We start from the raw sequence: 16924 nt of genomic DNA, 5'->3' as shown, positions 1-16924 counted from the left end.
AAGAGACTCGTTAGCACAATATACCATTTTGGACATCTTTTTTGGACAGGTATGCCTGTTTTTTGCTGATCCAGCTAATTAAAATACCCGACAAATGAAAGCATTTAATTTAAAATCATAAAAATACTATATTACCATGAAGCAGTCCTGCTCACTGCTTTGTAACATTTTCCACAACGGTTAAAAACTATGAACTAGTCTTTGCTATACACCGCTTTCAATTGTTCGCTTCTGATGCCGGGGCAAACAAAACTAAAGTAACTCAGTTATAAAGCAATATTTCAAGTAACAGCCACCCAAAACAGTTTGAGTGACAAACATCCTCAGGTCAAGCGTGGTCCTGTTAATGAGTTAACATGATTATGTACTCATTCTGCATAACTAACATAATGGTAAAAATCCCTGGGCTTCACATTTCAGTACATGTTCATACAGTTACAGTGGAAACACATCTGTCACTGGAGAGATTCTACTGGTAGTTGATCTAAAACGTTTAAGGCTGAGACACAGCACCATTTCAGGGTTACTGATCCTTTTAGCTAACGATGGATCGTCACATAACAAAACAGCTGGCCAGGGCTGATAATATTAGATTATTAGGTGTAAAAACACTAGAAATAAACATGTGAAATAAACTTATCTCAAAGTTTATTTCAGTTTCAGTTTATTTCAGTTAGTAAATGTCAGTGAAAGCTGCGTTTTGAATCTTTTGACATGAGGTTGGAAATGCTTTTCTGTGGCTTCCAGAGATAGAAATAAAGGGTACTGGCAAATGGATGAACTAGAGAATGAAGATGAAACAGTCATTAATGATAGGCTATTGCAACTAAACACAGTAACTTAATCAAAACTTAGCTTAGTCCAACACGCATTATGAAGGAACCCTTGCTCACTAGCCAATTATAATTAACAGTAATAATTATTCCACTCAAGTTGACTGTTGCAGGTGCTGTTAGTTGTGTTTTTTATGATAATAAAGTGTATTTTTCCTCTGTATAATTCTGCTGATCACTGTATTTTGGTCAGAACTTCAATAACTAAATTTAAGGGATCTTTATCAAAAAGATTTATGTTATGTTTCTGTTTAAAAAAAGAATTTTAGTTGATATATATTGACATATGGAATATTTTTTAAGTGGAGTTTCAGCATCATTTTCCTACACATTAATTCAATGGGGACGCCACCTTACCTTAGAGTTGAAGTTAAATTGCAGAGATTGCGAGGATCCTATGACTGGCTTAGAATAAGGGAATACAATTTTTCCTTTTGATGGTAATGGCAGGAAGTCTCAGATCATAGAACAACACAATTACAAATGTGACCAGATATTCAGTGCCTGCAATACCCTTCTGCTTAGTTCTGCATCTCCAACAGTATTATCAATAATATACTCAACCAGGTGTTTTACCAGGTGTAAAAGAACATCAAGAACTAAACTGACACAAATTAGACCACAGACCCCCATCTGATAAGAATTTTTGCTTTTAGATGTTTTATTACAGAAAGTGTATGAAACCCATGACCAAAATAGTCATTCTGTCATTGTGTTACTTATAGATGGAATTATACTGAAAATAAATCGTACAACTTTTTGCTGGGGACCACCCTGAGTTCTCCACCCGTCTCCACAGCTGCACCTCATCTCCTTGTTAGTTCAGTTACTTTTTAATTCTTGGTTTGGGAAGCAGTCTTTGTTGCATCATTTGTTCTGTTCTGCTTGTTTCTGTTTTGCTCGGTTCTGTCCTTCTGTCCTCAAGAATAAAGAAGATTTTCTGTCAACTCTGCGTTCTGGTCTCTGCATTTGGGTCCATTCCTGCTACTCCACTTGACACTTTAATTTATATCAGTATTCCACTGCATACCTGTTTTCCCACAACTATTTAAGATACCAGTGTTTAAGTTGACTACCACTATTATTATTCTTATATTTTTATTTTGCTTACTATTTACTATTTGACTTATTTCACTTATTCTGTAAAGTTGAGTTGGCTCTGAGTCAAAGTATCTCATTAGTGGTGATGATGTTGCATTGATGTCAAGTATATGACAATAAAACTTGAAACAATATGTAGTTATTCTCAATATCCACTCACGTTCTCTGGTGTTAGCTAACTGGCCTCAGAGCAGCTGGATGACTGGCTGCAAAACACACACACACACACACACAGTAAACAACAAGAAGGCAGTGTCAGACTTCATAACAGAGTATACAACATTGCCATTGCATGAATATTAGGCTGCAGATGTGCTTAATGTTTAATGGTAATCAATATTTGAAACCTGCAACCTACAAGCTGAATAATCTATTGATTGAATTTTTCTCACACATACAGAGTTTTATATACTTTTGCCTTCTTCCTGCCCCTAAATGAAGAAAACAGGACTAACTTGATCTGTTTTAAGGAATTGTGACTTTTTTGTCTCCAAAAATGGAAATTCAAAGAGCGTTTCTACATTATGGTAAATACTGTATCTGCTTCATTCATGACTTTTTGAGTTGTGTGTAACATTTCCTGGTGTCAGCCACTAGATGGTGCTGGTGTCACATCAAAAAGTAAACAGGAAGCCTGCAGTTACCACCTGAACCTGATCTGAATGTGATGTGACAGCAGAGTAAATTTATAAAGACATCAAAAGGTATTAAGACAAGATATGAAAACAAGGCAACATAAAAAGATATATCAGTTAATCTTTTTTAATATATCAATCAATATAATATATCAACCAAATCACAACAGAAGTCATCTCAGGGCTCTTCGTACACAGAGCAGGTCTGGACTGAACTCTTTACATTCCTCCATGAGCAGCAGCAAGGAAAAACTCTTTAAACAGGAAGAAACCTCAAGCAGAACCGGACTCCAGGTGGGTTGAGAGAGAGGGAGAGGGAGGGAGAGACACAGAGAAGCGTAATAACAACAATAATAACAATAACAACAACAATAATAATAGAGATAAGACTAGTGATACTAATAGCAGGTGTGGGCACCATGAAGCCCACCATCCATATCAACAGGATTTCAAAATAAAATAACAAAATGAAAGTTATGGAATCAGTGGCAAGCAGAAAAGTTTTGATCCTTGATTTACAAGAACTGAGTAGACCTCGTGTTTTCTGTGATGTGGTGCATAAAAACTTATCAGCTTTAGTATTGATCCTGGGGACAGTGAGCAGACTTGTCACATATCACCTGAGAGGTCTGAGGCTGAAAAACCCTGCTGATGCTGATCCACATTCATATTTGGACAAAACACATCTGTTTAAAAAGGAATTCAGCAGCTTATGCAAACAAGACTTCAGGAGTAAGTCTGTCTATTACCAGCAGTCGGGTGTCTATATGAACAGTAAAAGAGGTTTACCTCGCTGTAATCATTCCTCCTGTTCATACTGGATATTAAAAGATCCTTCAAATGTGCTTTCAATGGAAGTGATGGAGGCCAAAATCCACAGTGTGTCCACACAGTCATTTAAAAGTCTCTGTGAAGCTTATATTGTATATTATTATTATATTATGTAATGTTGAAAGATATCTACTTGATTTGACTCATTTGGACGCTGAAGCTTCATATTAGCTTCAGATAAACGTTTAAATACATTTTTGTACAGAAGGAGGACTGTGGATTTTGTCCTCCATCACTTCCATTGTAAGGTCATTATGAAGGGATCTTCTAATGGTCAGTATGAACAGGAGGAATGATTACAGCAAGAAAAACAGTTTTAATGTTCATTTGGGCTCCTGACTGTTGGTTTAAGACACACTTGAAAAATTGTGAACCTGTCCTTTAAAGTATCTGCTTCATTCAGGACTTTGAGTGTTCTGAGAAAGGCCAAAAGATGGCGATGTTGTCACACCAAAAAAACAAACAGAAAGCCTGCAGTACTCCGCCTACAGGACATAAAACAGCTTCAGTCATTTCTCACAACATCAATGAGCTGCTGCAGCTGTACTGTACAGACTCTGTCAAGCTCTTAATGCAGTTGCACTATGAAGTTTGTTGTTCTCCATCATTTAACACGAGTGACATCTGATATTACTGTAGAAAATAACTGACAGCACAAATTAAAAACAGTAAGAAATTACTCAGACAAGTTTTACCACCTTTTAACATCCATGTGTTTGTAACTTTACACAGAAAGATCTGGAAGAGCAGACTTGGGAGGGAGGGGGGGGGGGGGCTAAGTTTTGAAGGCATGCATAATGTTTAGATAGGCTGAAAAACACCAAATCTCTGCAGACATTATTTTGTATTTAACTTTTGCTTCTTCACACCTCCATCCTCTGCCTCTTTACATTCCCCCTGTTGCACATATGTATGTAAAACTTGAGTTTCAAAAGGGGGAAACTTTTGCAGATGTACATTTGCACTTCTATTGCAGATTGTTCTTTTAAAAACACTCACATTTTAGAGACCTGCCCACAGTAAGAGAACTGCCGTGATATGCACTGTCAGGTTTATCCCACCGAATCATTCAGGAAGCAGTGTGCATCTGAAACACAGCTAAATTACGCTGCTAAGTCGACCGAATGCAGTTATCTGTTCAGTTATCTGTTCAGTTAGTTGTCTGTGACTCAGCAGCTTCGTGACTCTCTGTCCGCCTGCATGTCTCAGCTGAACTCAGCACCACGTGTGATAAACAGGGAGGCTGCAGTTTATGTCGCTTTTCAGCTTTTTTATAAGTGAATATTTTATGGCAAGAATTTTAAAATTATTTGAAGATAGTCTGCAGAAAATGCCCAGAGTTAGTGGAGGGTGCACCGCTGCCTGTGGTAGCAGAAACACTGGCTCAAGTGATGAACTTATGTCACAATAATTGAATGTTTTTGAGTTAAAATATCATCTTTTTGCTCTTCATCAGTAGGTCTATACAGGGCTGTGAGCATGGCAAAGATGTGTGAGCTATACAATAGTGTTGATAAATAATAGCTAGTCATTATATGAAGGTAAGCAAAAATCTTTATTTGTGTAGCTCGAAGTGCTGCACAACAAAGAAAAGACCAAATGCTTCACATGAAAAAGGACAAATGTTTTATTTCATGGACATTTAAATATTCTAAAAACAGATTTCTACTAAGACACTGAAATAAACAACAGTTGAGAACCCTGCAAACCGTCAGCATTACTCTGCGCTGAGGCTGCAGAGACTCTTGCTGACCCACATAAGCATTTTCCCTCCTGACATGAGCCTCTAATGGAGCTCTTAGTATTGTGAATCAAGCTGCTGGCTATCACACCTACAGTCATGGAGAGTTCGGCTGTGACACTCGGGCACCAGTTACAGTACGGTCGATCACAGCAGGCGTAGCTCATGGTGTAGTTGGTTCCTTTGAGTTGGAAGCACCCGGCTGCAGTTGTTCATCTCCGCCATGCAGCCCCAGGACGACAGGACGCTCTGTCACGATGAGCTTGAATTTCTCCTCCTTCTCCAGGACGGGGCTGAAGTAGCAGAGCAGGTTGTCACAGAGCAGCGACGGCAGGAGCCACAACACGGTGTCCACTGCAGACTTTTAACTCCACTCAAACAGGAAAAAAACTCTAATCTCACTGCTGACACCAGATCTTCCTGCACAAATAAACACATGCACACATAACAGCCAGATGTTTTCAGAGGCAGCTCTATCCTTTCACAGCTAATCACAAGCAGCCTCGGTCAGCTGATGCCTCAGCTCCTTCCCTTCTATGCATTCAACTAGCGAATCTCATAGAGGGCAGTCTATTTAAACTGCTCTTCCTCTGCATGCAACTGTGTGTGATGTAAACTCAGCTCTGAAAGAACGGTCTGCAATACCTCTGCAAAAGTTTCACCCTTTTGAAACTCAAGTTTAAACATTTCAAAACTTTTTTTTTTCTCAACATATGTACACCAGTTTTTAGATCACCATTTACAAGGTTTCAGACAAAAACACAGAGAGAAAAGTGACTAATTAACGATTTGAATCCCACTTCCTGCATTTCTACATATATTTAGTGACTGCAGTCGGCCTAACCAATACAAAATATGGGAAATAATTAAGTTGGTCATAATGCTAACTTATGTCAGAATAGTACTAAAAAGCTGTCCATGTTCACTCCTTCCTCTCGTTATCAACCAATCAGAATCACAGCACATATAACGTACCTGCAGCTCAGCGCTGCGTCGCCCTCCCTGACGTCCATACACACCAGACGCCAGAGTCCAGTCAACCTGTTGAGCCTGTGTTGTGTAAGTCTAATGTTAACTAGCAGCGAGAGAGACTCTGCTTTTCATACAATGTTAACAGATACTTGCTGCGGTTTAAGGTGGACTCGTTTTCAAGTCACATAGGTTAATAAATAAATCGTGCTGTTTTACAACCACTTTAAATATTTAGTTTATCAAATCACTTGTTCCACCTTTGGAAATATGTGACAGGCTGGCGACTATTTTGCTCGATAGCCAACGTTACATAACAAGAGTGTATCGACGTATTGGTGATGTATCGGCTCAGTCAGCATTAGCTTAACATCAACAGGACTAGAAGGAAAATATGATTATCGAGGGCTAAATGACTAATCAACCAACTCACATTTCCTTTCTTTCTCTTAAAAAGAAAGACATCAAAGCTGGAGTGCAGGACTTTTGTCTACCTCTTCTGGCGGTGAGAGTAATTACAAAAACACTGTCGACACTTGCTTACATCAGAGGCCCTGCTATAGCCTGCTCCGTCGCTACTGTCGCAGCTGTTAGATGGTTGATAAATTGTTTTGAGCGTCACACAAACCCCGATGAAATGACTCGTTTCACCATCAGGATTTGATCCATTCGGTCCCGATAACATTTGGAAAGTCTAGAAGAGCACAATTAAATTATTTTATCCCCATTCGAGATAGCAGAGAGCTAATGTGAAGTTAGCCGAGTTAGCGTGGGAATGTCGTCACTGTCTAAGATTTTAAAACTCTGTATACTGTGAAATAGATTTCCCTGGTGGTGATTGGCTTAATCATCATCGTCTGACCTCATTCGGCTTAACAGACGTTCATTTATATGTAAAATTGCAGGTTTAAATTTAACTGCTGCTGTCGGCGTTTCATTATTATTATGAACCACCGCCTGCTCGTTCAGTGATCTGCATCCACACACGCCAAAAATGTACCACAGACCCACGTAAGCAGGCTGTCCGTCCGCTACTCGTCGTCTGTGGTCTTTTTTTTTTTTCAGGGCTTTAAAATCAGCAGCTCAGAATCTGACAGCTGGTCAGACAGCAACGTGTTGAGCATGATGTTCAGGTACTGAGAGTGAGGGGGACACAAATGGGATTTTGAAAAGGTTTGTCTTATAGGCCTTTCCATAAGGGCAGGTCAACATATAGACTGTATTTGTGAAGATGCAGTTTATAGAAAAGTTTTTACCAGTTAATGGATGTTTAAAACTCGTGCAGTTGTGAGTATTATTATGTTTATTATTATGTCTGTATGTAAAGTAGTAGTAAAGAAGTAAACAGATTAGATTTGTCAGGCTTTGACCTTCTGTAAGAGAACAGAGACGCTGTTTTAACATTTATCTTATTATTTTAAGTGTTTTATATTTTCTTAGAGGAAACTCTATCAGCTGCAGTTTTTTTTTTTTTAACCACTAGTGTTGGAAATATTCTGAGGTCGTGTCGTTCTTCTTCTTCTGTCTGCTGTCGGATGTTAGTCAGACTGTGACCCGACCTCAAAGCCTCTCACGCTGCTGCTGCTGCTGCTGCTGCTGCTGCTGCCGCCGCTTCCTCCTCGCTCCACATCGCACATTCTGCTGCACGTCTTCCTGTCAGCGGTGAAGAAAACAACAAACAAAACCAACAAACAAACAAACGCTTTTCCATCGCTGTCAGTGTGGTTTATGTCACAGCAGGTCACAGATAAGACACACACACAAAAAAAACAAGGTCAGATCCACCTTCATCATGAGAACTGTGATGATGATGATTTTATTTACCTAAATCTTTCTGTAAACTGTCAGATAAAAACCAACAAATATAAACAGTGAATTCATACAAAAAATATGTAATATGTCATAAATACTAAATATAAACACTTTTATCAGAGAAAAGACACAAAAAGAGAAGAGATGCAAGAATGAGAGATGAGGACAATATTTACATTCACACAACAGAAAATACAATATGAAGGTAAACGTGTGAATATCATGACAGAGCTCACTGTCTCTATCACAAACCTTAATGCAGAACCTCCACTGAAAATATGCAGTTTGAAGCCTCACTGTCCTGCTCTGTTATCATTCAGCACTGTGACCTCTGACCTTTGACCCCCTAAATGGAAGCTTATACAACGGTTGACCTCCAATATTTACTCATATAATCATGCACCAAGCTACTGATAAATGTAGTTCCCGCAGTCACATGTTGCCTCACAGGTAAAAGTGCAACTAATTGAAGACGATCAAACACGTCAATATCTATCTGTCTTACATAGTTCTGTTACATGTGTTTCATTTACAGGAACAATTTTTAGTGTGATATAAATATAGTCATGTAAAAACCTGCTGATGATATTAAGGGATCGACTGTAGGAGGAAACCTGGACACACATATCAAAGAAGATTCCTGCACAGAACCAGATATTAAATATAATTTAGAGAGTAAACGAAGGTCCGAATGTGTTTAGTTAAGAGCTGAAACTTGACTCTTTGTGTTTTTTTTTTTTGTGATCTTTGTGTAGTTGACTTTCATTTTGTGTTTCGTCGCTCTAGTGACCTGATGAGTTCGCTATTTGAGTAAATGTGGTTGTCGACTTTTAAACACGGACGTTTCTGTTTTTATACAGAAAAGCATAAATATATAAAGATGAAGCATCCTGCAGTTATTTTGTAACCTTTTTCATTTTGAAATACGCAGTTCTGTACATTATGATAAGTTATAGGTTATATAAGTTATGTAATAGAGCCATAATTGATCTGCTAACTGCAGCTTTTAGTTACTGTGCAGCACAGAGATGCTGCAAAGAGCTCAGAGCAGTAAAACAGCCTGAAACGTTGTGACTGTGAATAAACACAAATGGAAATATTTCAACTTTTTTTTTAATGTTTGTGCAGCTGATACACATTTTTATACATGTGGGAAGGTTTTCAGGATTAAATTGGACTCATATGTATTCATGCTGACTGTTATGTTTCCTGTCTCAACAGCAGATAGTGTCATCATAAATGTGTAAAACCTAAAGAATAAACTCTCTCTGTTCTCTGGAAGCTTCATCAAGTATTAATAATATTATGTATGAAACATAGATTTATGGTTATTGTTGCCGCCACCTTTACGTCTGTGCTGAACACTGTCGACCGTGGAGGTTTATTACAAATGTCATCATTGCTGTTTGTTTGCTGCGGTTGGATGTTTTGTCTTGTTCACCTGTACACTCAAACATTGGTTTATTCTTATTAATAAAAGCCATTCTTGGTCTGCTTCCTTCTTACCTGCAGATCATTATTCCGACCATCTGTCCCTAAAGACTGTACTGAACTTCAGTCTCACCGGAAGCATTGAAAGTGATTCTAATTAACATGGAGGCCGCCTTAACATCTGGATGCAGATGTTTTGAATGTTTATGAATGTTTTTTTGATGTTTTATAATTTTGTAATTTGTTCTTTGTTTTCATTTTAAATTGTTTTTTTTTATGTCTGCTTTGAGCGTGTTGTTTGAATGTATTTCTACAACTTATGTGAAACGCTTTTAATCGTCTATACAAATAAACGTATCTATTATCTTATTACTACCTATACATTATTTATTTCAGTCTAAAGAAGAAAATGTGCAATAACATGTATACATTTCATTCATTACTGTATATTTGAGCAGGCTGTCTATACTGAACAGTGTTTATTCTGCCTGCATTCTTGTATCCTGTTTACAGTTTATACTGTATATACAGACATTGTTGTTCACTTGTTGTTTTTATATTTATGTATCTATTTTTTCAGCCATTTGCTTCTTGTACATAATGGTGATATGTTTATGTTTGATGATTTCTGCTCGGCTTGTTGTCCTTGTGCGTCTTTCTGAAGATTATTGTGCGTTATTGTCACATTCCTTCAATGCAAACATACTTGGTATCCCTACTCTTCTTCTACTATAGAAAAATTATATTATTATGTACATAAACACAGAAAATGAACCTGAACACGCCTGTAATAACTGCAGCATGAGAACAATGAGACAAATAATAAATCAAGAATAAAACACAAAGCTGAATAATGCTGGAATGGAAAAGTCTATGATGTGTTTTCCTTTTTCCTGCTGGTTTTGCGGCGTGTTGGTGTCTTCAGGCGTCTGAGCAGGTGTTCGTTCGTCCACCTGCTTCTGTGACTTTACACCTGAAGATAGAAGATTAATATTTAGTTTATCACAGCAGCAGATGAGCTGCTTCACTGATGGTTTATATTTAGGGGCGTCTGATCTGTTTTTTCTCACGCAGACACTTAGAGGCCACACCTGATGATGCGTCTTCACCTCAGCACCGCCTGACCTCGATTTCCCCGCCCCCCCCTCCCCCCACCCCACCACCCCCACACACACACACACACACACAGACTTACACACACATCCTGTGCCAGCAGCCTATGAGCCGGAAACCGCCGCCGCCGCCTTCATCTGTGACGCAGTCGTCTTCGTGCAGCTCCTCCACATCGAGCGACCACATCCTGTGGAAACAGTGAGGCAGAAGATTTTCCAGCAGCAGCAGCGGCAGCCGCAGCCAATCAGATCGCAGATACAAACACCCCCACAGAACGACACACAAACAAGTATATCATCATTATATACAATGTGATAAACCATAGAGATGTTTAGATAAATATTACCGTCTAAGTTCTTCTCTATTTAATTATCTGTTAATAAACACTTATTTACTTGTGTTTATTTAAGCTCATCAATTTGCTTAAATGCTCATCTTTCTTAAAGTAATCTCCACTTTCATCACTTTCAATCCTTACACAAGGCTTGACGCCCCCATTTGACCTTTGATCTTCCTCATATTTTGGTATGAATGTTGATTTTTATGATTTAAACACACAAAAATGTCACAAAATGAGTTCAGATACAGACGATTACGTACAGAAACACACGAGTTGTCTTGTTTTAATGATCATAGTGATAATTTGACCTCAGCTGCAGGGTCACAGGGTTTATAGTCGAGTTGAGAAAACTTTGACTCTTTAATTTCTGCTGCAGTGTTTGAGGAGTTTTAAATGTATATAATATATATACTGTATACATACAGTATATTTATGTAGGAAACAGGTTACATTTACTACATGTTATGTATCACATCATCTTTCTTCAGCATTTTTGAGTGACACAATAAGAGAAAAGAAATAAGCAACAAATAAGTCAATATCAATATAATAATATATCATCACCACTGCCGACATGCTTATATATGCAAATCTCTGGTAGATGAAGAGCTTCAATGTATTTTAAGTAAATAAACACATAATATCCACATTTCCAAAATCAATAAATCAGTACATTCACTCAAATACTTTACTGATCAGTTTTATGGTGCGTGTACTTTACTTTAGGTATGTTTATTTTATTGAATTACAGCTGTAGTTACTTTGCAGATTAATGCAAACGAGGGGCTTCTAAAATCTCTACATGGCCATAAGTATATAGACGGGGGTTTTGACATACATTTTGGCCACAGTAGACATCAGTGTACTTCAAGCTTTGTGGTTTTAGAGTGTCATGTTCAACTGTTCAGCAGCTTTAAACCATTTATTCATATGTTATAAGACAACACAAAAGGTTAAATGAGAATCCAGCAGCAGACGACTGATTCATTTCTTTAATCACTGATGAGACAGAGCGAGAGCTGGGCGGTCCCACGACGCATTTTAGATGAAACTAATGATTATTATTGGTCTGAGGAGGGCGCCACAGCAGTCAAACATGGATGCCAAACACAATATCTCAGCATGATGCAGACTGATTGAACTGTATTCAGTTCATTTTTAACAAAATAGTACTCTCTGGATCTCAGAAGTTTCAGTTATTCTGATGAGGGTAAAAGAAGACGTATGACACAACGCTTAAAATATGTATCATCAGTCAAAGTTAAACACAACAGTAAAACAGTTAATCACAAATCAATGTTCAAATATTAAAATTAACACACACAAACTTGGGACCCTGCCAGTGGAAAACAGGTGGAGTGGAAGTGGGCGCACACACACACACACACACACACACACACACACACACACACACAGCTGTGAGTTTCACTCTGTGGTTTTTATCGTTTCCATTCAGTGTGCTTGTGTAACCTGGAAGTGATGACACACATTCAGTTATCAGACCAACATGTTGAGTGTTTCTGGATTTCTGCCTTCATAACTGTAAAGTTCACCGCAGTCACCAAAGACAAAACATTTACCAGTTACCGCCTCCATATCTCATAATGATCCGTATCTTATTGATGAGTAAATGTTGGAAAATAAAATGTGTGATTTCAACAGTTGGCCCCATTTGAGAAGATGATTGAATTTTCTTTAATTTCCTTCACAGAGTTTCATCATAATAAAGTCAAGACTCAGCTACAAACTTAAACTCAAGTTCTGCTCATTGTCAGTATTTGATAATAACTGTTCTCTCATCATGTGCACCGTTAATACCAAACATCTATCAGACTAATTAAAGGAGGGTTCACAGTGTTTCCCAGCGTTAAACCAGCAGTCAGGTGTCCATAAGAACAGTGAAAGAGGTTTTCCCCACTGTAATCATTCCTCCTGTTCATACTGGATATTAAAAGATCCTTCAAATGTGCTCATAGTGTGTCCACACAGTCATTTAAAAGTCTGTGTGAAGCTTCTATTCAGCTTCAGCAGTCTGAGTTAGTCATATCAAGTGGATATCTGACACATTTACAGTCTTTTTAGCATCAAATTCCCTCTTTGTGTTTCCTCGGACAGTGTTTCCCTGTTGAGCTGCAGGTTGAAGTATAGTAACAAAAAGAGTAACTTTGGCACTAAAAAGACTGTAACGTTGAAAGATATCTACTTGATTTGACTCATTTGGACGCTGAAGCTTCATATTAGCTTCAGATAAACTTTTAAATACATTTTTGCACAGAAGGAGGACTGTGGATTTTGTCCTCCATCACTTCCATTGTAAGGTCATTATGAAGGGATCTTCTAATGGTCAGTATGAACAGGAGGAATGATTTCAGCAAGAAAAAGAGGTTTCAATGTTCATTTGGGCTCCTGACTGTTGGTTTAAGACACATTTGAAAAATTGTCATATCATCCTTTAAGAGAAGAGCAGTGACATATAGAATAGTATCATCCGCATAAAAATGTAACATCCAGTTTTATTGACGCTCCCTGTGAGGTTATTGTCCTGTCTGACTGACTATAAGCAAGCTGTTTCTTCAATAACTTTTTTTTTTAACAAAATAGTGAGCAAGAAGTCAGGGGGAAGTAACAGAGAGAAAACAGATAAGATCCTGGGCTACTGTGACTGATTAGTGAGTTAGCAGTTAGCTCACCAGCCCTGCAAGTCATCACTACGTCACCACACTTATTTTGCTTGGACAAGCAAATGTCTCTTTGTGGTGTGACCGCATCTTCAGTATTTTTTTCACTCACAGAGGAAACACAGATGCATAAATGGAAACCGCACTTACAAATACACCAGCTGGAATCACATATAATCATCCTATATTATGGGTTTATGATGCTACATGAGAGCAGCTTGTCTTCTAGATGATCAGCAAAAGTTAGATGATGTTTGCTTCATCCAAAACACTGCGAGCCCTTAATAGTCATTTAGGAGGAAATAATAGAGAGAAATTTCCAAGGTCAACATGCAAAATCCTTATATCTCTACAACACATAAAAGCTAACGAGCTAACCTAGCCTAGAATGTTCAGATGTCACACTGTGACCTTCACGTCTATTCATGGTGATGTTGAACAGTTAATGATTCATTATTATTTTAGGGATTATTAGTTAAAGGACAGTTTATTTTTCCTCGAATATATCAGTTAGAAATTTCCCTGAAAGTAATTGGTGGTGGTTAAAAGAATACCCTACATGGCCAAAAGTATGTGGACACTACAACATGTCCAAACTCTATCAAACTAACAATGTTATACTACTATTGTCATAGTGTTGTTGTCAGATCCAGAGTCCATCCAGTGAAACTATTTTAAAATAATTTCTCTCTACAATATCTGTGCATGGAAACTATGATAAGGTTAAAGTTAGGATGGATTGTAGATATAGTTATAGAAATAAATTACATCAATTGCAAGACTGTGACAGGACATGAACTCTGTGAACTGTATGAAGATCTGAGATGCATCACGCAGCCACTGCAACTTGAGGCTGAAGCGCCTTAAAGTGCCACTGATGGCTGCTAGATGCTCCAACAGACTCCCATTCAAAAAACTGTCCACTTCTCTCCATAAATACTGAGTCTGTCATTTTTAGAAGTAGAAAAAACGTTGTAAACAGAGCGTTCAGAGCAGGTTGGCTTTTGACTTGCAGGGAGCATTTCTAAACATGTTCACCTCATGTTTTGAGACTTTGACCATGTTTAACATCGACATCAGAACAGGATATAAAACAGAAAACCACAAAAAGCAGAATATGAACCATTTAATGTGCTTTTGGTCTGTTTCTCCTGGTTCGGGCCTTTTGGTGCTAATGAAGGGAAATCCTAATAATGTAGCATGCAATGATATTTCAGACAATAATGTTCCTCCAACTTTGTGATCCCAGCTTGTTCCCCTTTGCACAAAGCAGCTCCAGACAGAAATAAATAGTTTTCTCAGTTTGGAAGAACTTGACCTCAGCTCCACACATACTGTACTGTTGGTTGTAGTTTCATTCTGAATTCATAATTTGAATTTATTATTGACATTAAAATGTTCTCACATTTAAGATCTAAAACTCAAGTTGGTCCTCACAAAGACAGAAGTGTAACATCACGCTCACACTCCTGCTGATGCATTTTTGTGCAGCAGAACAAACAGGAAACCGCAGAGAGAATCGCAGCTCATCTGATCGACTCGTTCCAGTTTGAGCAGCTCTGCTGATCACAAACACTGATAACTTCTGTTTGTTTTATTAACATTTACATTTAACACCTACAGCATGTGTTACACTGCTGCTCCAGTTTCAAGACTAAGACCACAACTAATTCAGTTCAATAAACTAAAAAACAGAAGAAAAAATACGGACATGAACCATCCTGGGTGGAAGGTGAACTGTAAAGAGTTTAAATAAAGAGAAGTTAAGAGTGTTTTTCTCTGAGCAAGTGCATGTTCACTCCATTAAGAGCTTCTTTATGTCAGTTGTCTGTGGTGAAGATGATGCATTTTTAAAGTAACTTTGCATAGTTAACTGTCTGTAAGTGATAGAAAAATCTGTACATTGTGTACCATGCATGGTTATATATATATATATCAGACTACAGGGCCCCAAGGGTAACAGCAGGACAAAGTCATATGGATATCCTGTGGAAGGGAGAGCTCTGTAAAGCTTTGTCTAGGTCTGGTAGGAATCTGTAAACAGCTAAAGGTGCCTCCCAAAGCCATCAATATATATACCAGTGATTTCCTTTCTTCTTCAGAATACTCCACGGAGACTCTGCGGACTCTCCGTGTCTGTAACATGTGTGTTGTTTAAATTAAACAAACGCTTGACTTCAACCAACCTCAGTCTATTGATAATTTATCTATCAGTAAGCATGTTATATATTAAAAATACATCACAAAGTGTGAGTGAGTATGAAAACGAAGCTTCGTGTGCAGTAAAGAGACTTTATAACTCATGTTTGTGGGTGGAAGTCACAGTTTCAGAAAGTAAACTGATTGATTTAGCAGCTGCTGGAGGCAGACGTTACTCTGAACGTCAGATTCAACTGAAAACGAAGCAGTTTCATCAACAACAACAGAAATAAAAAAGAAATAAAATCCCGTTAGGAAAGTTTCAGCCAGAAGAGATGAATAAGAGAGACGATGAGCAAACAGACCAACACATTCACATAAAATGTCACTTAATAAAGAACATCAGTGCTCAAAAATATAAACTTAAAAATAGAAAAACAAAACTTAGTTTTGTGGTTCATTCCGCAGATTCCTGTGTGTTGAGTGTTTAGTCGTCAGTTACGATGCTTTTGGGAAACACATCTTTAGCTTAAGAAGTTCATCATCTTCTTGGGAAACGAGGCTCAGAGCTGCTAAGTGTAGTTATGTTCTGATAAACTGCACCTGTCGAAGGAAATATACTTTATGTTAAGTTTTTCTATGACCCCTGCCCTCAAATTGTGTCCTCAGAGGACTCAATGAATTCCTTTAAATTAACGTTAAGACGACTGACATCGGAAGTTTGAATTCATAGCGAGAGGTTTTTTTCACAGCTGACATTAATAATACTAATACCGACTAATAATACTGAATCCTTTTTTAATATTATGAGACAGATGACACAAGAAACAGCACAACATATTTCCGTGATGTAAAGACACATCATACCACCAACAAACCAGCAGAATAAATATCTACATATTCATCTGTAAATCACACCATGTATGAAAATTACAGACAAGTTACGGCTAGAATGATTCGATCACGTTTCCTATAATCAGTAATTTGGCACACACTCTTTGCTTGACTTATGTCGCCTACTTTACGTTTGCTTTTTGATCCTATGGCTGCTTGTTTGTTTATTTTTCTGGATTACATGAATCTTGTATTTTCTCATACTTGCGTGTTGAGGTGAGGTTCCTTCTATAAGCCTCTGATGTGTCTCTGTTGCTTTGTTTTACCATGCAAATAAATAAATAATATACACAGGATTTTATTGGTATTGTGGTTACCTGGTACATTATAGAAAATATATGTGAGGAAACTTGTTTATAGTGTACAGTTGCTACAACGTCAAGTGTGCACACTGTGACTTGCAGAAA

The 16924-nt window shown here is 37.9% G+C and overlaps 1 long non-coding RNA gene across 1 annotated transcript; it reads right to left on the bottom strand.

Annotated features, from left to right (window-relative positions):
* Positions 1-5011: 5011 nt before the first annotated feature.
* LOC137194801 (uncharacterized) lies at positions 5012-12762 on the bottom strand. Its single transcript, XR_010931020.1, has 2 exons — positions 10549-12762; positions 5012-10326 (listed from the first exon to the last, which is right to left on the bottom strand). It is a non-coding gene; the product is annotated as an uncharacterized lncRNA (long non-coding RNA).
* Between the last annotated feature and the right edge of the window lie 4162 nt (positions 12763-16924).

This window comes from Thunnus thynnus, chromosome 12 (assembly GCF_963924715.1).
Source record: "Thunnus thynnus chromosome 12, fThuThy2.1, whole genome shotgun sequence".
NCBI lineage: Eukaryota > Metazoa > Chordata > Actinopteri > Scombriformes > Scombridae > Thunnus > Thunnus thynnus.
The sequence above is the reverse complement of the archived record's forward strand: the minus strand, read 5'-3'. Positions and strand labels throughout refer to the sequence as shown.